The 15,562-nt window shown below is 44.0% G+C and overlaps 42 non-coding genes and 27 pseudogenes across 42 annotated transcripts; all 69 read right to left on the bottom strand.

Moving 5' to 3' along the window:
• Window positions 1-68: 68 nt before the first annotated feature.
• Window positions 69-187, bottom strand: LOC131716820 (5S ribosomal RNA). The gene has a single exon (XR_009315705.1). It is a non-coding gene; the product is annotated as a 5S ribosomal RNA (ribosomal RNA).
• Window positions 188-287: 100 nt separating this feature from the next.
• Window positions 288-406, bottom strand: LOC131710299 (5S ribosomal RNA). Its single transcript, XR_009312171.1, has one exon. It is a non-coding gene; the product is annotated as a 5S ribosomal RNA (ribosomal RNA).
• Window positions 407-506: 100 nt separating this feature from the next.
• Window positions 507-635, bottom strand: LOC131713924 (5S ribosomal RNA; annotated as a pseudogene).
• Window positions 636-749: 114 nt separating this feature from the next.
• Window positions 750-858, bottom strand: LOC131715550 (5S ribosomal RNA; annotated as a pseudogene).
• Window positions 859-972: 114 nt separating this feature from the next.
• LOC131715549 (5S ribosomal RNA) lies at window positions 973-1,081 on the bottom strand (annotated as a pseudogene).
• Window positions 1,082-1,195: 114 nt separating this feature from the next.
• Window positions 1,196-1,314, bottom strand: LOC131713801 (5S ribosomal RNA; annotated as a pseudogene).
• A 100-nt stretch (window positions 1,315-1,414) lies between these two features.
• Window positions 1,415-1,543, bottom strand: LOC131713923 (5S ribosomal RNA; annotated as a pseudogene).
• A 114-nt stretch (window positions 1,544-1,657) lies between these two features.
• Window positions 1,658-1,766, bottom strand: LOC131715931 (5S ribosomal RNA; annotated as a pseudogene).
• A 100-nt stretch (window positions 1,767-1,866) lies between these two features.
• On the bottom strand, window positions 1,867-1,985 carry LOC131713217 (5S ribosomal RNA; annotated as a pseudogene).
• Window positions 1,986-2,099: 114 nt separating this feature from the next.
• LOC131714341 (5S ribosomal RNA) lies at window positions 2,100-2,208 on the bottom strand (annotated as a pseudogene).
• Window positions 2,209-2,308: 100 nt separating this feature from the next.
• On the bottom strand, window positions 2,309-2,427 carry LOC131718390 (5S ribosomal RNA). Its single transcript, XR_009317289.1, has one exon. It is a non-coding gene; the product is annotated as a 5S ribosomal RNA (ribosomal RNA).
• Window positions 2,428-2,541: 114 nt separating this feature from the next.
• LOC131716707 (5S ribosomal RNA) lies at window positions 2,542-2,660 on the bottom strand. The gene has a single exon (XR_009315592.1). It is a non-coding gene; the product is annotated as a 5S ribosomal RNA (ribosomal RNA).
• A 100-nt stretch (window positions 2,661-2,760) lies between these two features.
• On the bottom strand, window positions 2,761-2,879 carry LOC131720617 (5S ribosomal RNA). Its single transcript, XR_009319514.1, has one exon. It is a non-coding gene; the product is annotated as a 5S ribosomal RNA (ribosomal RNA).
• Window positions 2,880-2,979: 100 nt separating this feature from the next.
• On the bottom strand, window positions 2,980-3,098 carry LOC131716808 (5S ribosomal RNA). Its single transcript, XR_009315693.1, has one exon. It is a non-coding gene; the product is annotated as a 5S ribosomal RNA (ribosomal RNA).
• A 100-nt stretch (window positions 3,099-3,198) lies between these two features.
• LOC131716797 (5S ribosomal RNA) lies at window positions 3,199-3,317 on the bottom strand. Its single transcript, XR_009315682.1, has one exon. It is a non-coding gene; the product is annotated as a 5S ribosomal RNA (ribosomal RNA).
• A 100-nt stretch (window positions 3,318-3,417) lies between these two features.
• On the bottom strand, window positions 3,418-3,536 carry LOC131711026 (5S ribosomal RNA). Its single transcript, XR_009312908.1, has one exon. It is a non-coding gene; the product is annotated as a 5S ribosomal RNA (ribosomal RNA).
• Window positions 3,537-3,636: 100 nt separating this feature from the next.
• On the bottom strand, window positions 3,637-3,755 carry LOC131711568 (5S ribosomal RNA). The gene has a single exon (XR_009313454.1). It is a non-coding gene; the product is annotated as a 5S ribosomal RNA (ribosomal RNA).
• A 114-nt stretch (window positions 3,756-3,869) lies between these two features.
• On the bottom strand, window positions 3,870-3,978 carry LOC131715548 (5S ribosomal RNA; annotated as a pseudogene).
• A 114-nt stretch (window positions 3,979-4,092) lies between these two features.
• On the bottom strand, window positions 4,093-4,211 carry LOC131713799 (5S ribosomal RNA; annotated as a pseudogene).
• Window positions 4,212-4,311: 100 nt separating this feature from the next.
• On the bottom strand, window positions 4,312-4,440 carry LOC131713922 (5S ribosomal RNA; annotated as a pseudogene).
• Window positions 4,441-4,554: 114 nt separating this feature from the next.
• On the bottom strand, window positions 4,555-4,663 carry LOC131715546 (5S ribosomal RNA; annotated as a pseudogene).
• Window positions 4,664-4,778: 115 nt separating this feature from the next.
• Window positions 4,779-4,897, bottom strand: LOC131713056 (5S ribosomal RNA). The gene has a single exon (XR_009314944.1). It is a non-coding gene; the product is annotated as a 5S ribosomal RNA (ribosomal RNA).
• A 100-nt stretch (window positions 4,898-4,997) lies between these two features.
• LOC131713690 (5S ribosomal RNA) lies at window positions 4,998-5,126 on the bottom strand (annotated as a pseudogene).
• A 100-nt stretch (window positions 5,127-5,226) lies between these two features.
• LOC131714694 (5S ribosomal RNA) lies at window positions 5,227-5,335 on the bottom strand (annotated as a pseudogene).
• Window positions 5,336-5,435: 100 nt separating this feature from the next.
• On the bottom strand, window positions 5,436-5,554 carry LOC131712711 (5S ribosomal RNA). Its single transcript, XR_009314601.1, has one exon. It is a non-coding gene; the product is annotated as a 5S ribosomal RNA (ribosomal RNA).
• Window positions 5,555-5,654: 100 nt separating this feature from the next.
• On the bottom strand, window positions 5,655-5,773 carry LOC131718109 (5S ribosomal RNA). The gene has a single exon (XR_009317005.1). It is a non-coding gene; the product is annotated as a 5S ribosomal RNA (ribosomal RNA).
• A 100-nt stretch (window positions 5,774-5,873) lies between these two features.
• On the bottom strand, window positions 5,874-5,992 carry LOC131720761 (5S ribosomal RNA). Its single transcript, XR_009319658.1, has one exon. It is a non-coding gene; the product is annotated as a 5S ribosomal RNA (ribosomal RNA).
• A 100-nt stretch (window positions 5,993-6,092) lies between these two features.
• On the bottom strand, window positions 6,093-6,211 carry LOC131716706 (5S ribosomal RNA). The gene has a single exon (XR_009315591.1). It is a non-coding gene; the product is annotated as a 5S ribosomal RNA (ribosomal RNA).
• Window positions 6,212-6,325: 114 nt separating this feature from the next.
• On the bottom strand, window positions 6,326-6,444 carry LOC131712380 (5S ribosomal RNA). The gene has a single exon (XR_009314273.1). It is a non-coding gene; the product is annotated as a 5S ribosomal RNA (ribosomal RNA).
• Window positions 6,445-6,558: 114 nt separating this feature from the next.
• LOC131711567 (5S ribosomal RNA) lies at window positions 6,559-6,677 on the bottom strand. Its single transcript, XR_009313453.1, has one exon. It is a non-coding gene; the product is annotated as a 5S ribosomal RNA (ribosomal RNA).
• A 114-nt stretch (window positions 6,678-6,791) lies between these two features.
• On the bottom strand, window positions 6,792-6,900 carry LOC131714693 (5S ribosomal RNA; annotated as a pseudogene).
• Window positions 6,901-7,000: 100 nt separating this feature from the next.
• LOC131716705 (5S ribosomal RNA) lies at window positions 7,001-7,119 on the bottom strand. The gene has a single exon (XR_009315590.1). It is a non-coding gene; the product is annotated as a 5S ribosomal RNA (ribosomal RNA).
• Window positions 7,120-7,217: 98 nt separating this feature from the next.
• Window positions 7,218-7,326, bottom strand: LOC131714692 (5S ribosomal RNA; annotated as a pseudogene).
• Window positions 7,327-7,426: 100 nt separating this feature from the next.
• LOC131716786 (5S ribosomal RNA) lies at window positions 7,427-7,545 on the bottom strand. The gene has a single exon (XR_009315671.1). It is a non-coding gene; the product is annotated as a 5S ribosomal RNA (ribosomal RNA).
• Window positions 7,546-7,659: 114 nt separating this feature from the next.
• Window positions 7,660-7,778, bottom strand: LOC131710274 (5S ribosomal RNA). The gene has a single exon (XR_009312146.1). It is a non-coding gene; the product is annotated as a 5S ribosomal RNA (ribosomal RNA).
• A 100-nt stretch (window positions 7,779-7,878) lies between these two features.
• On the bottom strand, window positions 7,879-7,997 carry LOC131718323 (5S ribosomal RNA). Its single transcript, XR_009317222.1, has one exon. It is a non-coding gene; the product is annotated as a 5S ribosomal RNA (ribosomal RNA).
• A 100-nt stretch (window positions 7,998-8,097) lies between these two features.
• Window positions 8,098-8,216, bottom strand: LOC131712803 (5S ribosomal RNA). Its single transcript, XR_009314692.1, has one exon. It is a non-coding gene; the product is annotated as a 5S ribosomal RNA (ribosomal RNA).
• A 100-nt stretch (window positions 8,217-8,316) lies between these two features.
• LOC131713317 (5S ribosomal RNA) lies at window positions 8,317-8,445 on the bottom strand (annotated as a pseudogene).
• Window positions 8,446-8,545: 100 nt separating this feature from the next.
• LOC131716704 (5S ribosomal RNA) lies at window positions 8,546-8,664 on the bottom strand. The gene has a single exon (XR_009315589.1). It is a non-coding gene; the product is annotated as a 5S ribosomal RNA (ribosomal RNA).
• A 114-nt stretch (window positions 8,665-8,778) lies between these two features.
• Window positions 8,779-8,887, bottom strand: LOC131715690 (5S ribosomal RNA; annotated as a pseudogene).
• Window positions 8,888-9,000: 113 nt separating this feature from the next.
• LOC131712574 (5S ribosomal RNA) lies at window positions 9,001-9,119 on the bottom strand. The gene has a single exon (XR_009314465.1). It is a non-coding gene; the product is annotated as a 5S ribosomal RNA (ribosomal RNA).
• Window positions 9,120-9,233: 114 nt separating this feature from the next.
• LOC131713544 (5S ribosomal RNA) lies at window positions 9,234-9,352 on the bottom strand (annotated as a pseudogene).
• A 114-nt stretch (window positions 9,353-9,466) lies between these two features.
• On the bottom strand, window positions 9,467-9,585 carry LOC131709753 (5S ribosomal RNA). The gene has a single exon (XR_009311615.1). It is a non-coding gene; the product is annotated as a 5S ribosomal RNA (ribosomal RNA).
• Window positions 9,586-9,699: 114 nt separating this feature from the next.
• On the bottom strand, window positions 9,700-9,818 carry LOC131710816 (5S ribosomal RNA). The gene has a single exon (XR_009312698.1). It is a non-coding gene; the product is annotated as a 5S ribosomal RNA (ribosomal RNA).
• A 114-nt stretch (window positions 9,819-9,932) lies between these two features.
• LOC131712800 (5S ribosomal RNA) lies at window positions 9,933-10,051 on the bottom strand. Its single transcript, XR_009314689.1, has one exon. It is a non-coding gene; the product is annotated as a 5S ribosomal RNA (ribosomal RNA).
• Window positions 10,052-10,165: 114 nt separating this feature from the next.
• Window positions 10,166-10,284, bottom strand: LOC131712248 (5S ribosomal RNA). The gene has a single exon (XR_009314141.1). It is a non-coding gene; the product is annotated as a 5S ribosomal RNA (ribosomal RNA).
• Window positions 10,285-10,398: 114 nt separating this feature from the next.
• On the bottom strand, window positions 10,399-10,517 carry LOC131716701 (5S ribosomal RNA). The gene has a single exon (XR_009315587.1). It is a non-coding gene; the product is annotated as a 5S ribosomal RNA (ribosomal RNA).
• Window positions 10,518-10,631: 114 nt separating this feature from the next.
• On the bottom strand, window positions 10,632-10,750 carry LOC131714217 (5S ribosomal RNA; annotated as a pseudogene).
• Window positions 10,751-10,864: 114 nt separating this feature from the next.
• LOC131716700 (5S ribosomal RNA) lies at window positions 10,865-10,983 on the bottom strand. Its single transcript, XR_009315586.1, has one exon. It is a non-coding gene; the product is annotated as a 5S ribosomal RNA (ribosomal RNA).
• Window positions 10,984-11,097: 114 nt separating this feature from the next.
• Window positions 11,098-11,216, bottom strand: LOC131711105 (5S ribosomal RNA). Its single transcript, XR_009312987.1, has one exon. It is a non-coding gene; the product is annotated as a 5S ribosomal RNA (ribosomal RNA).
• Window positions 11,217-11,330: 114 nt separating this feature from the next.
• LOC131711566 (5S ribosomal RNA) lies at window positions 11,331-11,449 on the bottom strand. The gene has a single exon (XR_009313452.1). It is a non-coding gene; the product is annotated as a 5S ribosomal RNA (ribosomal RNA).
• A 114-nt stretch (window positions 11,450-11,563) lies between these two features.
• Window positions 11,564-11,682, bottom strand: LOC131710038 (5S ribosomal RNA). The gene has a single exon (XR_009311904.1). It is a non-coding gene; the product is annotated as a 5S ribosomal RNA (ribosomal RNA).
• A 114-nt stretch (window positions 11,683-11,796) lies between these two features.
• On the bottom strand, window positions 11,797-11,915 carry LOC131710037 (5S ribosomal RNA). The gene has a single exon (XR_009311903.1). It is a non-coding gene; the product is annotated as a 5S ribosomal RNA (ribosomal RNA).
• A 114-nt stretch (window positions 11,916-12,029) lies between these two features.
• Window positions 12,030-12,148, bottom strand: LOC131709752 (5S ribosomal RNA). The gene has a single exon (XR_009311614.1). It is a non-coding gene; the product is annotated as a 5S ribosomal RNA (ribosomal RNA).
• A 114-nt stretch (window positions 12,149-12,262) lies between these two features.
• LOC131714690 (5S ribosomal RNA) lies at window positions 12,263-12,371 on the bottom strand (annotated as a pseudogene).
• A 114-nt stretch (window positions 12,372-12,485) lies between these two features.
• On the bottom strand, window positions 12,486-12,604 carry LOC131717599 (5S ribosomal RNA). The gene has a single exon (XR_009316488.1). It is a non-coding gene; the product is annotated as a 5S ribosomal RNA (ribosomal RNA).
• A 100-nt stretch (window positions 12,605-12,704) lies between these two features.
• On the bottom strand, window positions 12,705-12,823 carry LOC131718312 (5S ribosomal RNA). Its single transcript, XR_009317211.1, has one exon. It is a non-coding gene; the product is annotated as a 5S ribosomal RNA (ribosomal RNA).
• Window positions 12,824-12,923: 100 nt separating this feature from the next.
• On the bottom strand, window positions 12,924-13,042 carry LOC131713557 (5S ribosomal RNA; annotated as a pseudogene).
• Window positions 13,043-13,142: 100 nt separating this feature from the next.
• On the bottom strand, window positions 13,143-13,271 carry LOC131713316 (5S ribosomal RNA; annotated as a pseudogene).
• Window positions 13,272-13,371: 100 nt separating this feature from the next.
• LOC131716699 (5S ribosomal RNA) lies at window positions 13,372-13,490 on the bottom strand. The gene has a single exon (XR_009315585.1). It is a non-coding gene; the product is annotated as a 5S ribosomal RNA (ribosomal RNA).
• Window positions 13,491-13,590: 100 nt separating this feature from the next.
• On the bottom strand, window positions 13,591-13,709 carry LOC131716698 (5S ribosomal RNA). Its single transcript, XR_009315584.1, has one exon. It is a non-coding gene; the product is annotated as a 5S ribosomal RNA (ribosomal RNA).
• Window positions 13,710-13,802: 93 nt separating this feature from the next.
• LOC131712959 (5S ribosomal RNA) lies at window positions 13,803-13,931 on the bottom strand (annotated as a pseudogene).
• Window positions 13,932-14,031: 100 nt separating this feature from the next.
• On the bottom strand, window positions 14,032-14,150 carry LOC131711005 (5S ribosomal RNA). Its single transcript, XR_009312887.1, has one exon. It is a non-coding gene; the product is annotated as a 5S ribosomal RNA (ribosomal RNA).
• A 100-nt stretch (window positions 14,151-14,250) lies between these two features.
• LOC131716190 (5S ribosomal RNA) lies at window positions 14,251-14,359 on the bottom strand (annotated as a pseudogene).
• A 114-nt stretch (window positions 14,360-14,473) lies between these two features.
• On the bottom strand, window positions 14,474-14,592 carry LOC131716697 (5S ribosomal RNA). The gene has a single exon (XR_009315583.1). It is a non-coding gene; the product is annotated as a 5S ribosomal RNA (ribosomal RNA).
• Window positions 14,593-14,692: 100 nt separating this feature from the next.
• LOC131713315 (5S ribosomal RNA) lies at window positions 14,693-14,821 on the bottom strand (annotated as a pseudogene).
• Window positions 14,822-14,921: 100 nt separating this feature from the next.
• LOC131716695 (5S ribosomal RNA) lies at window positions 14,922-15,040 on the bottom strand. Its single transcript, XR_009315581.1, has one exon. It is a non-coding gene; the product is annotated as a 5S ribosomal RNA (ribosomal RNA).
• A 93-nt stretch (window positions 15,041-15,133) lies between these two features.
• On the bottom strand, window positions 15,134-15,262 carry LOC131712958 (5S ribosomal RNA; annotated as a pseudogene).
• A 100-nt stretch (window positions 15,263-15,362) lies between these two features.
• Window positions 15,363-15,481, bottom strand: LOC131720668 (5S ribosomal RNA). The gene has a single exon (XR_009319565.1). It is a non-coding gene; the product is annotated as a 5S ribosomal RNA (ribosomal RNA).
• Window positions 15,482-15,562: the final 81 nt, after the last annotated feature.

The raw sequence follows: 15,562 nt of genomic DNA, 5'->3' as shown, positions 1-15,562 counted from the left end.
TTAGGGAGCTGGGGTGATTCCTCCAAAATTTCCTTTTGTCCTCCACACATTTCAATTGTAAAATGTAATGCCTGCAGCACTTGATATTCCCAGGTGGTCTCCCATCCAAGTACTAATCAAGCCCAACATTGCTTAGCTTCTGAGATCAGACGAGATCAGGCTTATTCAAGGTGGTGTGGCCGCAGGCGATTGCATTTCTGCTTTCATGACTTTTATGTTTAGTGAGCTGGGGGTGATTCCTCCAAAATTTCCTTTTGTCCTCCACACATTTCAATTGTAAAATGTAATGCCTGCAGCACTTGATATTCCCAGGTGGTCTCCCATCCAAGTACTAATCAAGCCCAACATTGCTTAGCTTCTGAGATCAGACGAGATCAGACTTATTCAAGGTGGTGTGGCCGCAGGCAATTGCATTTCTGCTTTCATGACTTTTATGTTTAGTGAGCTGGGGGTGATTCCTCCAAAATTTCCTTTTGTCCTCCACACATTTCAATTGTAAAATGTAATGCCTGCAGCACTTGATATTCCCAGGTGGTCTCCCATCCAAGTACTAACCAAGCCCAACATTGCTTAGCTTCTGAGATCAGGCGAGATCAGGCGAGATCAGGCTTATTCAAGGTGGTGTGGCCGCAGGCGATTGCATTTCTGCTTTCATGACTTTTATGTTTAGTGAGCTGGGGGTGATTCCTCCAAAATTTCCTTTTGTCCTCCACACATTTCAATTGTAAAATGTAATTACAAAAATGTAATGCCTGCAGCACTTGATATTCCCAGGTGGTCTCCCATCCAAGTACTAACCAAGCCCAACATTGCTTAGCTTCTGAGATCAGGCTTAAACAAGGTGGTGTGGCCGCAGGCGATTGCATTTCTGCTTTCATGACTTTTATGTTTAGTGAGCTGGGGGTGATTCCTCCAAAATTTCATTTTGGCCTCCACACATTTCAATTGTAAAATGTAATTACAAAAATGTAATGCCTGCAGCACTTGATATTCCCAGGTGGTCTCCCATCCAAGTACTAACCAAGCCCAACATTGCTTAGCTTCTGAGATCAGGCTTAAACAAGGTGGTGTGGCCGCAGGCGATTGCATTTCTGCTTTCATGACTTTTATGTTTAGTGAGCTGGGGGTGATTCCTCCAAAATTTCATTTTGGCCTCCACACATTTCAATTGTAAAATGTAATTACAAAAATGTAATGCCTGCAGCACTTGATATTCCCAGGTGGTCTCCCATCCAAGTACTAACCAAGCCCAACATAGCTTAGCTTTTGAGATCAGGCGAGATCAGGCTTATTCAAGGTGGTGTGGCCGCAGGCGATTGCATTTCTGCTTTCATGACTTTTATGTTTAGTGAGCTGGGGGTGATTCCTCCAAAATTTCCTTTTGTCCTCCACACATTTCAATTGTAAAATGTAATGCCTGCAGCACTTGATATTCCCAGGTGGTCTCCCATCCAAGTACTAACCAAGCCCAACATTGCTTAGCTTCTGAGATCAGGCGAGATCAGGCGAGATCAGGCTTATTCAAGGTGGTGTGGCCGCAGGCGATTGCATTTCTGCTTTCATGACTTTTATGTTTAGTGAGCTGGGGGTGATTCCTCCAAAATTTCCTTTTGTCCTCCACACATTTCAATTGTAAAATGTAATTACAAAAATGTAATGCCTGCAGCACTTGATATTCCCAGGTGGTCTCCCATCCAAGTACTAACCAAGCCCAACATTGCTTAGCTTCTGAGATCAGGCTTAAACAAGGTGGTGTGGCCACAGGCGATTGCATTTCTGCTTTCATGACTTTTATGTTTAGTGAGCTGGGGGTGATTCCTCCAAAATTTCCTTTTGTCCTCCACACATTTCAATTGTAAAATGTAATGCCTGCAGCACTTGATATACCCAGGTGGTCTCCCATCCAAGTACTAACCAAGCCCAACATTGCTTAGCTTATGAGATCAGACGAGATCACGCTTATTCAAGGTGGTGTGGCCGCAGGCGATTGCATTTCTGCTTTCATGACTTTTATGTTTAGTGAGCTGGGGGTGATTCCTCCAAAATTTCCTTTTGGCCTCCACACATTTCAATTGTAAAATGTAATTACAAAAATGTAATGCCTGCAGCACTTGATATTCCCAGGTGGTCTCCCATCCAAGTACTAACCAAGCCCAACATTGCTTAGCTTCTGAGATCAGGCTTTTTCAAGGTGGTGTGGCCGCAGGCGATTGCATTTCTGCTTTCATGACTTTTATGTTTAGTGAGCTGGGGGTGATTCCTCCAAAATTTCCTTTTGTCCTCCACACATTTCAATTGTAAAATGTAATGCCTGCAGCACTTGATATTCCCAAGTGGTCTCCCATCCAAGTACTAATCAAGCCCAACATTGCTTAGCTTCTGAGATCAGACGAGATCAGGCTTATTCAAGGTGGTGTGGCCGCAGGCGATTGCATTTCTGCTTTCATGACTTTTATGTTTAGTGAGCTGGGGGTGATTCCTCCAAAATTTCCTTTTGTCCTCCACACATTTCAATTGTAAAATGTAATTCCAAAAATGTAATGCCTGCAGCACTTGATATTCCCAGGTGGTCTCCCATCCAAGTACTAACCAAGCCCAACATTGCTTAGCTTCTGAGATCAGACGAGATCAGGCTTATTCAAGGTGGTGTGGCCGCAGGCGATTGCATTTCTGCTTTCATGACTTTTATGTTTAGTGAGCTGGGGGTGATTCCTCCAAAATTTCCTTTTGTCCTCCACACATTTCAATTGTAAAATGTAATGCCTGCAGCACTTGATATTCCCAGGTGGTCTCCCATCCAAGTACTAATCAAGCCCAACATTGCTTAGCTTCTGAGATCAGACGAGATCAGGCTTATTCAAGGTGGTGTGGCCGCAAGCGATTGCATTTCTGCTTTCATGACTTTTATGTTTAGGGAGCTGGGGGTGATTCCTCCAAAATTTCCTTTTGTCCTCCACACATTTCAATTGTAAAATGTAATGCCTGCAGCACTTGATATTCCCAGGTGGTCTCCCATCCAAGTACTAATCAAGCCCAACATTGCTTAGCTTCTGAGATCAGACGAGATCAGGCTTATTCAAGGTGGTGTGGCCGCAGGCGATTGCATTTCTGCTTTCATGACTTTTATGTTTAGTGAGCTGGGGGTGATTCCTCCAAAATTTCCTTTTGTCCTCCACACATTTCAATTGTAAAATGTAATGCCTGCAGCACTTGATATTCCCAGGTGGTCTCCCATCCAAGTACTAATCAAGCCCAACATTGCTTAGCTTCTGAGATCAGACGAGATCAGGCTTATTCAAGGTGGTGTGGCCGCAGGCAATTGCATTTCTGCTTTCATGACTTTTATGTTTAGTGAGCTGGGGGTGATTCCTCCAAAATTTCCTTTTGTCCTCCACACATTTCAATTGTAAAATGTAATGCCTGCAGCACATGATATTCCCAGGTGGTCTCCCATCCAAGTACTAACCAAGCCCAACATTGCTTAGCTTCTGAGATCAGACGAGATCAGGCTTATTCAAGGTGGTGTGGCCGCAGGCGATTGCATTTCTGCTTTCATGACTTTTATGTTTAGTGAGCTGGGGGTGATTCCTCCAAAATTTCCTTTTGTCCTCCACACATTTCAATTGTAAAATGTAATGCCTGCAGCACTTGATATTCCCAGGTGGTCTCCCATCCAAGTACTAACCAAGCCCAACATTGCTTAGCTTCTGAGATCAGGCGAGATCAGGCTTATTCAAGGTGGTGTGGCCGCAGGCGATTGCATTTCTGCTTTCATGACTTTTATGTTTAGTGAGCTGGGGGTGATTCCTCCAAAATTTCCTTTTGTCCTCCACACATTTCAATTGTAAAATGTAATTACAAAAATGTAATGCCTGCAGCACTTGATATTCCCAGGTGGTCTCCCATCCAAGTACTAACCAAGCCCAACATTGCTTAGCTTCTGAGATCAGGCTTAAACAAGGTGGTGTGGCCGCAGGCGATTGCATTTCTGCTTTCATGACTTTTATGTTTAGTGAGCTGGGGGTGATTCCTCCAAAATTTCCTTTTGGCCTCCACACATTTCAATTGTAAAATGTAATTACAAAAATGTAATGCCTGCAGCACTTGATATTCCCAGGTGGTCTCCCATCCAAGTACTAACCAAGCCCAACATAGCTTAGCTTTTGAGATCAGGCGAGATCAGGCTTATTCAAGGTGGTGTGGCCGCAGGCGATTGCATTTCTGCTTTCATGACTTTTATGTTTAGTGAGCTGGGGGTGATTCCTCCAAAATTTCCTTTTGTCCTCCACACATTTCAATTGTAAAATGTAATGCCTGCAGCACTTGATATTCCCAGGTGGTCTCCCATCCAAGTACTAACCAAGCCCAACATTGCTTAGCTTCTGAGATCAGGCGAGATCAGGCGAGATCAGGCTTATTCAAGGTGGTGTGGCCGCAGGCGATTGCATTTCTGCTTTCATGACTTTTATGTTTAGTGAGCTGGGGGTGATTCCTCCAAAATTTCCTTTTGTCCTCCACACATTTCAATTGTAAAATGTAATTACAAAAATGTAATGCCTGCAGCACTTGATATTCCCAGGTGGTCTCCCATCCAAGTACTAACCAAGCCCAACATTGCTTAGCTTCTGAGATCAGGCTTAAACAAGGTGGTGTGGCCGCAGGCGATTGCATTTCTGCTTTCATGACTTTTATGTTTAGTGAGCTGGGGGTGATTCCTCCAAAATTTCCTTTTTGGCCTCCACACATTTCAATTGTAAAATGTAATTACAAAAATGTAATGCCTGCAGCACTTGATATTCCCAGGTGGTCTCCCATCCAAGTACTAACCAAGCCCAACATAGCTTAGCTTCTGAGATCAGGCGAGATCAGGCTTATTCAAGGTGGTGTGGCCGCAGGCGATTGCATTTCTGCTTTCATGACTTTTATGTTTAGTGAGCTGGGGGTGATTCCTCCAAAATTTCATTTTGTCCTCCACACATTTCAATTGTAAAATGTAATGCCTGCAGCACTTGATATTCCCAGGTGGTCTCCCATCCAAGTACTAACCAAGCCCAACATTGCTTAGCTTCTGAGATCAGGCGAGATCAGACGAGATCAGGCTTATTCAAGGTGGTGTGGCCGCAGGCGATTGCATTTCTGCTTTCATGACTTTTATGTTTAGTGAGCTGGGGGTAATTCCTCCAAAATTTCCTTTTGTCCTCCACACATTTCAATTGTAAAATGTAATGCCTGCAGCACTTGATATTCCCAGGTGGTCTCCCATCCAAGTACTAACCAAGCCCAACATTGCTTAGCTTCTGAGATCAGGCTTATTCAAGGTGGTGTGGCCGCAGGCGATTGCATTTCTGCTTTCATGACTTTTATGTTTAGTGAGCTGGGGGTGATTCCTCCAAAATTTCCTTTTGTCCTCCACACATTTCAATTGTAAAATGTAATGCCTGCAGCACTTGATATTCCCAGGTGGTTTCCCATCCAAGTACTAACCAAGCCCAACATTGCTTAGCTTCTGAGATCAGGCGAGATCAGGCTTATTCAAGGTGGTGTGGCCGCAGGCGATTGCATTTCTGCTTTCATGACTTTTATGTTAAGTGAGCTGGGGGTGAGTCCTCCAAAATTTCCTTTTGTCCTCCACACATTTCAATTGTTAAATGTAATGCCTGCAGCACTTGATATTCCCAGGTGGTCTCCCATCCAAGTACTAATCAAGCCCAACATTGCTTAGCTTCTGAGTTCAGACGAGATCAGGCTTATTCAAGGTGGTGTGGCCGCAGGCGATTGCATTTCTGCTTTCATGACTTTTATGTTTAGTGAGCTGGGGGTGATTCCTCCAAAATTTCCTTTTGTCCTCCACACATTTCAATTGTAAAATGTAATGCCTGCAGCACTTGATATTCCCAGGTGGTCTCCCATCCAAGTACTAAACAAGCCCAACATTGCTTAGCTTCTGAGATCAGACGAGATCAGGCTTATTCAAGGTGGTGTGGCCGCAGGCGATTGCATTTCTGCTTTCATGACTTTTATGTTTAGTGTGCTGGGGGTGATTCCTCCAAAATTTCCTTTTGTCCTCCACACATTTCAATTGTAAAATGTAATGCCTGCAGCACTTGATATTCCCAGGTGGTCTCCCATCCAAGTACTAACCAAGCCCAACATTGCTTAGCTTCTGAGATCAGACGAGATCAGGCTTATTCAAGGTGGTGTGGCCGCAGGCGATTGCAGTTCTGCTTTCATGACTTTTATGTTTAGTGAGCTGGGGGTGATTCCTCCAAAATTTCCTTTTGTCCTCCACACATTTCAATTGTAAAATGTAATTACAAAAAAGTAATGCCTGCAGCACTTGATATTCCCAGGTGGTCTCCCATCCAAGTACTAACCAAGCCCAACACTGCTTAGCTTCTGAAATCAGACGAGATCAGGCTTATTCAAGGTGGTGTGGCCGCAGGCGATTGTATTTCTGCTTTCATGACTTTTATGTTTAGTGAGCTGGGGGTGAGTCCTCCAAAATTTCCTTTTGTCCTCCACACATTTCAATTGTAAAATGTAATTACAAAAATGTAATGCCTGCAGCACTTGATATTCCCAGGTGGTCTCCCATCCAAGTACTAACCAAGCCCAACATTGCTTAGCTTCTGAGATCAGGCGAGATCAGGCTTATTCAAGGTGGTGTGGCCGCAGGCGATTGCATTTCTGCTTTCATGACTTTTATGTTTAGTGAGCGGGGGGTGATTCCTCCAAAATTTCCTTTTGTCCTCCACACATTTCAATTGTAAAATGTAATAACAAAAATGTAATGCCTGCAGCACTTGATATTCCCAGGTGGTCTCCCATCCAAGTACTAACCAAGCCCAACATTGCTTAGCTTCTGAGATCAGGCTTATTCAAGGTGGTGTGGCCGCAGGCGATTGCCTTTCTGCTTTCATGACTTTTATGTTTAGTGAGCTGGGGTTGATTCCTCCAAAATTTCCTTTTGTCCTCCACACATTTCATTTGTAAAATGTAATGCCTGCAGCACTTGATATTCCCAGGTGGTCTCCCATCCAAGTACTAACCAAGCCCAACATTGCTTAGCTTCTGAGATCAGACGAGATCAGGCTTATTCAAGGTGGTGTGGCCGCAGGCGATTGCATTTCTGCTTTCATGACTTATGTTTAGTGAGCTGGGGGTGATTCCTCCAAAATTTCCTTTTGGCCTCCACACATTTCAATTGTAAAATGTATTGCCTGCAGCACTTGATATTCCCAGGTGGTCTCCCATCCAAGTACTAACCAAGCCCAACATTGCTTAGCTTCTGAGATCAGGCTTATTCAAGGTGGTGTGGCCGCAGGCGATTGCATTTCTGCTTTCATGACTTTTATGTTTAGTGAGCTGGGGGTGATTCCTCCAAAATTTCCTTTTGTCCTCCACACATTTCAATTGTAAAATGTAATGCCTGCAGCACTTGATATTCCCAGGTGGTCTCCCATCCAAGTACTAATCAAGCCCAACATTGCTTAGCTTCTGAGATCAGACGAGATCAGGCTTATTCAAGGTGGTGTGGCCGCAGGCGATTGCATTTCTGCTTTCATGACTTTTATGTTTAGTGATCTGGGGGTGATTCCTCCAAAATTTCCTTTTGTCCTCCACACATTTCAATTGTAAAATGTAATTACAAAAATGTAATGCCTGCAGCACTTGATATTCCCAGGTGGTCTCCCATCCAAGTACTAACCAAGCCCAACATTGCTTAGCTTCTGAGATCAGACGAGATCAGGCTTATTCAAGGGGGTGTGGCCGCAGGCGATTGCATTTCTGCTTTCATGACTTTTATGTTTAGTGAGCTGGGGGTGATTCCTCCAAAATTTCCTTTTGGCCTCCACACATTTCAATTGTAAAATGTAATGCCTGCAGCACTTGATATTCCCAGGTGGTCTCCCATCCAAGTACTAACCAAGCCCAACATTGCTTAGCTTCTGAGATCAGACGAGATCAGGCTCATTCAAGGTGGTGTGGCCGCAGGCGATTGCATTTCTGCTTTCATGACTTTTATGTTTAGTGAGCTGGGGGTGAGTCCTCCAAAATTTCCTTTTGTCCTCCACACATTTCAATTGTAAAATGTAATGCCTGCAGCACTTGATATTCCCAGGTGGTCTCCCATCCAAGTGCTAACCAAGCCCAACATTGCTTAGCTTCTGAGATCAGACGAGATCAGGCTTATTCAAGGTGGTGTGGCCGCAGGCGATTGCATTACTGCTTTCATGACTTTTATGTTTAGTGAGCTGGGGGTGATTCCTCCAAAATTTCCTTTTGTCCTCCACACATTTCAATTGTAAAATGTAATGCCTGCAGCACTTGATATTCCCAGGTGGTCTCCCATCCAAGTACTAACCAAGCCCAACATTGCTTAGCTTCTGAGATCAGACGAGATCAGGCGAGATCAGGCTTATTCAAGGTGGTGTGGCCGCAGGCGATTGCATTTCTGCTTTCATGACTTTTATGTTTAGTGAGCTGGGGGTGATTCCTCCAAAATTTCCTTTTGTCCTCCACACATTTCAATTGTAAAATGTAATGCCTGCAGCACTTGATATTCCCAGGTGGTCTCCCATCCAAGTACTAACCAAGCCCAACATTGCTTAGCTTCTGAGATCAGACGAGATCAGGCTTATTCAAGGTGGTGTGGCCGCAGGCAATTGCATTTCTGCTTTCATGACTTTTATGTTTAGTGAGCTGGGGGTGATTCCTCCAAAATTTCCTTTTGGCCTCCACACATTTCAATTGTAAAATGTAATTACAAAAATGTAATGCCTGCAGCACTTGATATTCCCAGGTGGTCTCCCGTCCAAGTACTAACCAAGCCCAACATTGCTTAGCTTCTGAGATCAGGCTTATTCAAGGTGGTGTGGCCGCAGGCGATTGCATTTCTGATTTCATGACTTTTATGTTTAGTGAGCTGGGGGTGATTCCTCCAAAATTTCCATTGTCCTCCACACATTTCAATTGTAAAATGTAATTACAAAAATGTAATGCCTGCAGCACTTGATATTCCCAGGTGGTCTCCCATCCAAGTACTAACCAAGCCCAACATTGCTTAGCTTCTGAGATCAGACGAGATCAGGCTTATTCAAGGTGGTGTGGCCTCAGGCGAATGCATTTCTGCTTTCATGACTTTTATGTTTAGTGAGCTGGGGGTGATTCCTCCAAAATTTCCATTTGTCCTCCACACATTTCAATTGTAAAATGTAATTACAAAAAAGTAATGCCTGCAGAACTTGATATTCCCTGGTGGTCTCCCATCCAAGTACTAACCAAGCCCAACACTGCTTAGCTTCTGAGATCAGACGAGATCAGGCTTATTCAAGGTGGTGTGGCCGCAGGCGATTGTATTTCTGCTTTCATGACTTTTATGTTTAGTGAGCTGGGGGTGAGTCCTCCAAAATTTCCTTTTGTCCTCCACACATTTCAATTGTAAAATGTAATTACAAAAATGTAATGCCTGCAGCACTTGATATTCCCAGGTGGTCTCCCATCCAAGTACTAACCAAGCCCAACACTGCTTAGCTTCTGAGATCAGACGAGATCAGGTTTATTCAAGGTGGTGTGACCGCAGGCGATTGCATTTCTGCTTTCATGACTTTTATGTTTAGTGAGCTGGGGGTGAGTCCTCCAAAATTTCCTTTTGTCCTCCACACATTTCAATTGTAAAATGTAATTACAAAAATGTAATGCCTGCAGCACTTGATATTCCCAGGTGGTCTCCCATCCAAGTACTAACCAAGCCCAACATTGCTTAGCTTCTGAGATCAGACGAGATCAGGCTTATTCAAGGTGGTGTGGCCGCAGGTGATTGCATTTCTGCTTTCATGACTTTTATGTTTAGTGAGCTGGGGGTGATTCCTCCAAAATTTCCTTTTGTCCTCCACACATTTCAATTGTAAAATGTAATTACAAAAATGTAATGCCTGCAGCACTTGATATTCCCAGGTGGAATCCCATCCAAGTACTAACCAAGCCCAACACTGCTTAGCTTCTGAGATCAGACGAGATCAGGCTTATTCAAGGTGGTGTGGCCGCAGGCGATTGCATTTCTGCTTTCATGACTTTTATGTTTAGTGAGCTGGGGGTGAGTCCTCCAAAATTTCCTTTTGTCCTCCACACATTTCAATTGTAAAATGTAATAACAAAAATGTAATGCCTGCAGCACTTGATATTCCCAGGTGGTCTCCCATCCAAGTACTAACCAAACCCAACACTGCTTAGCTTCTGAGATCAGACGAGATCAGGCTTATTCAAGGTGGTGTGGCCGCAGGCGATTGCATTTCTGCTTTCATGACTTTTATGTTTAGTGAGCTGGGGGTGATTCCTCCAAAATTTCCTTTTGTCCTCCACACATTTCAATTGAAAAATGTAATTACAAAGATGTAATGCCTGCAGCACTTGATATTCCCAGGTGGTCTCCCATCCAAGTACTAACCAAGCCCAACATTGCTTAGCTTCTGAGATCAGACGAGATCAGGCTTATTCAAGGTGGTGTGGCCGCAGGCGATTGCATTTCTGCTTTCATGACTTTTATGTTTAGTGAGCTGGGGGTGAGTCCTCCAAAATTTCCTTTTGTCCTCCACACATTTCAATTGTAAAATGTAATTACAAAAATGTAATGCCTGCAGCATTTGATATTCCCAGGTGGTCTCCCATCCAAGTACTAACCAAGCCCAACATTGCTTAGCTTCTGAGATGAGACGAGATCAGGCTTATTCAAGGTGGTGTGGCCGCAGGCGATTGCATTACTGCTTTCATGACTTTTATGTTTAGTGAGCTGGGGGTGAGTCCTCCAAAATTTCCTTTTGTCCTCCACACATTTCAATTGTAAAATGTAATTACAAAAATGTAATGCCTGCAGCACTTGATATTCCCAGGTGGTCTCCCATCCAAGTACTAACCAAGCCCAACATTGCTTAGCTTCTGAGATCAGACGAGATCAGGCTTATTCAAGGTGGTGTGGCCGCAGGCGATTGCATTTCTGCTTTCATGACTTTTATGTTTAGTGAGCTGGGGGTGAGTCCTCCAAAATTTCCTTTTGTCCTCCACACATTTCAATTGTAAAATGTAATTACAAAAATGTAATGCCTACAGCACTTGATATTCCCAGGTGGTCTCCCATCCAAGTACTAACCAAGCCCAACATTGCTTAGCTTCTGAGATCAGACGAGATCAGGCTTATTCAAGGTGGTGTGGCCGCAGGCGATTGCATTTCTGCTTTCATGACTTTTATGTTTAGTGAGCTGGGGGTGATTCCTCCAAAATTTCCTTTTGTCCTCCACACATTTCAATTGTAAAATGTAATTACAAAAATGTAATGCCTGCAGCACTTGATATTCCCAGGTGGTCTCCCATCCAAGTACTAACCAAGCCCAACATTGCTTAGCTTCTGAGATCAGGCGAGATCAGGCTTATTCAAGGTGGTGTGGCCGCAGGCGATTGCATTTCTGCTTTCATGACTTTTATGTTTAGTGAGCTGGGGGTGATTCCTCCAAAATTTCCTTTTGTCCTCCACACATTTCAATTGTAAAATGTAATTACAAAAATGTAATGCCTGCAGCACTTGATATTCCCAGGTGGTCTCCCATCCAAGTACTAACCAAGCCCAACACTGCTTAGCTTCTGAGATCAGACGAGATCAGGCTTATTCAAGGTGGTGTGGCCGCAGGCGAATGCATTTCTGCTTTCATGACTTTTATGTTTAGTGAGCTGGGGGTGATTCCTCCAAAATTTCCATTTGTCCTCCACACATTTCAATTGTAAAATGTAATTACAAAAAAGTAATGCCTGCAGCACTTGATATTCCCAGGTGGTCTCCCATCCAAGTACTAACCAAGCCCAACACTGCTTAGCTTCTGAGATCAGACGAGATCAGGCTTATTCAAGGTGGTGTGGCCGCAGGCGATTGTATTTCTGCTTTCATGACTTTTATGTTTAGTGAGCTGGGGGTGAGTCCTCCAAAATTTCCTTTTGTCCTCCACACATTTCAATTGTAAAATGTAATTACAAAAATGTAATGCCTGCAGCACTTGATATTCCCAGGTGGTCTCCCATCCAAGTACTAACCAAGCCCAACACTGCTTAGCTTCTGAGATCAGACGAGATCAGGTTTATTCAAGGTGGTGTGACCGCAGGCGATTGCATTTCTGCTTTCATGACTTTTATGTTTAGTGAGCTGGGGGTGAGTCCTCCAAAATTTCCTTTTGTCCTCCACACATTTCAATTGTAAAATGTAATTACAAAAATGTAATGCCTGCAGCACTTGATATTCCCAGGTGGTCTCCCATCCAAGTACTAACCAAGCCCAACATTGCTTAGCTTCTGAGATCAGGCTTATTCAAGGTGGTGTGGCCGCAGGCGATTGCATTTCTGCTTTCATGACTTTTATGTTTAGTGAGCTTGGGGTGATTCCTCCAAAATTTCCTTTTGTCCACCACACATTTCAATTGTAAAATGTAATTACAAAAATGTAATGCCTGCAGCACTTGATATTCCCAGGTGGTCTCCCATCCAAGTACTAACCAAGCCCAACATTGCTTAGCTTCTGAGATCAGATGAGATCAGGCTTATTCAAGGTGGTGTGGCCGCAGGCGATTGCATTTCTGCTTTCATGACTTTTATGTTTAGTGAGCTGGGGGTGATTCCTCCAAAATTTCCTTTTGTCCTCCACACATTTCAATTGTAAAATGTAATGCCTGCAGCACTTGATATTCCCAGGTGGTCTCCCATCCAAGTACTAACCAAGCCCAACATTGCTTAGCTTCTGAGATCAGACGAGATCAGGCTCATTCAAGGTGGTGTGGCCGCAGGCGATTGCATTTCTGCTTTCATGACTTTTATGTTTAGTGAGCTGGGGGTGATTCCTCCAAAATTTCCTTTTGTCCTCCACACATTTCAATTGTAAAATGTAATGCCTGCAGCACTTGATATTCCCAGGTGGTCTCCCATCCAAGTGCTAACCAAGCCCAACATTGCTTAGCTTCTGAGATCAGACGAGATCAGGCTTATTCAAGGTGGTGTGGCCGCAGGAGATTGCATTTCTGCTTTCATGACTTTTATGTTTAGTGAGCTGGGGGTGATTCCTCCAAAATTTCCTTTTGTCCTCCACACATTTCAATTGTAAAATGTAATGCCTGCAGCACTTGATATTCCCAGGTGGTCTCCCATCCAAGTACTAACCAAGCCCAACATTGCTTAGCTTCTGAGATCAGACGAGATCAGGCGAGATCAGGCTTATTCAAGGTGGTGTGGCCGCAGGCGATTGCATTTCTGCTTTCATGACTTTTATGTTTAGTGAGCTGGGGGTGATTCCTCCAAAATTTCCTTTTGTCCTCCACACATTTCAATTGTAAAATGTAATGCCTGCAGCACTTGATATTCCCAGGTGGTCTCCCATCCAAGTACTAACCAAGCCCAACATTGCTTAGCTTCTGAGATCAGACGAGATCAGGCTTATTCAAGGTGGTGTGGCCGCAGGCGATTGCATTTCTGCTTTCATGACTTTTATGTTTAGTGAGCTGGGGGTGATTCCTCCAAAATTTCCTTTTGTCCTCCACACATTTCAATTGTAAAATGTAATGCCTGCAGCACTTGATATTCCCAGGTGGTCTCCCATCCAAGTACTAACCAAGCCCAACATTGCTTAGCTTCTGAGATCAGACGAGATCAGGCTTATTCAAGGTGGTGTGGCCGCAGGCGATTGCATTTCTGCTTTCATGACTTTTATGTTTAGTGAGCTGGGGGTGATTCCTTCAAAATTTCCTTTTGTCCTCCACACATTTCAATTTTAATGCCTGCAGCACTTGATATTCCCAGGTGGTCTCCCATCCAAGTACTAACCAAGCCCAACATTGCTTAGCTTCTGAGATCAGATGAGATCAGGCGAGATCAGGCTTATTCAAGGTGGTGTGGCCGCAGGCGATTGCATTTCTGCTTTCATGACTTTTATGTTTAGTGAGCTGGGGGTGATTCCTCCAAAATTTCCTTTTGTCCTCCACACATTTCAATTGTAAAATGTAATGCCTGCAGCACTTGATATTCCCAGGTGGTCTACCATCCAAGTACTAACCAAGCCCAACATTGCTTAGCTTCTGAGATCAGACGAGATCAGGCTTATTCAAGGTGGTGTGGCCGCAGGCGAGTGCATTTCTGCTTTCATGACTTTTATGTTTAGTGAGCTGGGGGTGATTCCTCCAAAATTTCCTTTTGTCCTCCACACATTTCAATTGTAAAATGTAATGCCTGCAGCACTTGATATTCCCAGGTGTTCTCCCATCCAAGTACTAACCAAGCCCAACATTGCTTAGCTTCTGAGATCAGGCTTATTCAAGGTGGTGTGGCCGCAGGCGATTGCATTTCTGCTTTCATGACTTTTATGTTTAGTGAGCTGGGGGTGATTCCTCCAAAATTTCCTTTTGTCCTCCACACATTTCAATTGTAAAATGTAATTACAAAAATGTAATGCCTGCAGCACTTGATATTCCCAGGTGGTCTCCCATCCAAGTACTAACCAAGCCCAACATTGCTTAGCTTCTGAGATCAGACGAGATCAGGCTTATTCAAGGTGGTGTGGCCGCAGGCGATTGCATTTCTGCTTTCATGACTTTTATGTTTAGGGAGCTGGGGGTGATTCCTCCAAAATTTCCTTTTGTCCTCCACACATTTCAATTGTAAAATGTAATGCCTGCAGCACTTGATATTCCCAGGTGGTCTCCCATCCAAGTACTAACCAAGCCCAACATTGCTTAGCTTCTGAGATCAGACGAGATCAGGCGAGATCAGGCTTATTCAAGGTGGTGTGGCCGCAGGCGATTGCATTTCTGCTTTCATGACTTTTATGTTTAGTGAGCTGGGGGTGAGTCCTCCAAAATTTCCTTTTGTCCTCCACACATTTCAATTGTAAAATGTAATGCCTGCAGCACTTGATATTCCCAGGTGGTCTCCCATCCAAGTACTAACCAAGCCCAACATTGCTTAGCTTCTGAGATCAGACGAGATCAGGCTTATTCAAGGTGGTGTGGCCGCAGGCGATTGCATTTCTGCTTTCATGACTTTTATGTTTAGTGAGCTGGGGGTGATTCCTCCAAAATTTCCTTTTGTCCTCCACACATTTCAATTGTAATGCCTGCAGCACTTGATATTCCCAGGTGGTCTCCCATCCAAGTACTAACCAAGCCCAACATTGCTTAGCTTCTGAGATCAGATGAGATCAGGCGAGATCAGGCTTATTCAAGGTGGTGTGGCCGCAGGCGATTGCATTTCTGCTTTCATGACTTTTATGTTTAGTGAGCTGGGGGTGATTCCTCCAAAATTTCCTTTTGTCCTCCACACATTTCAATTGTAAAATGTAATGCCTGCAGCACTTGATATTCCCAGGTGGTCTCCCATCCAAGTACTAACCAAGCCCAACATTGCTTAGCTTCTGAGATCAGACGAGATCAGGCTTATTCAAGGTGGTGTGGCTGCAGGCGATTGCGTTTCTGCTTTCATGACTTTTATGTTTAATGAGCTGGGGGTGATTCCTCCAAAATTTCCTTTTGTCCTCCACACA

Source organism: Acipenser ruthenus, chromosome 44, assembly GCF_902713425.1.
Source record: "Acipenser ruthenus chromosome 44, fAciRut3.2 maternal haplotype, whole genome shotgun sequence".
NCBI classification, from domain to species: domain Eukaryota; kingdom Metazoa; phylum Chordata; class Actinopteri; order Acipenseriformes; family Acipenseridae; genus Acipenser; species Acipenser ruthenus.
The sequence above is the reverse complement of the archived record's forward strand: the minus strand, read 5'-3'. Positions and strand labels throughout refer to the sequence as shown.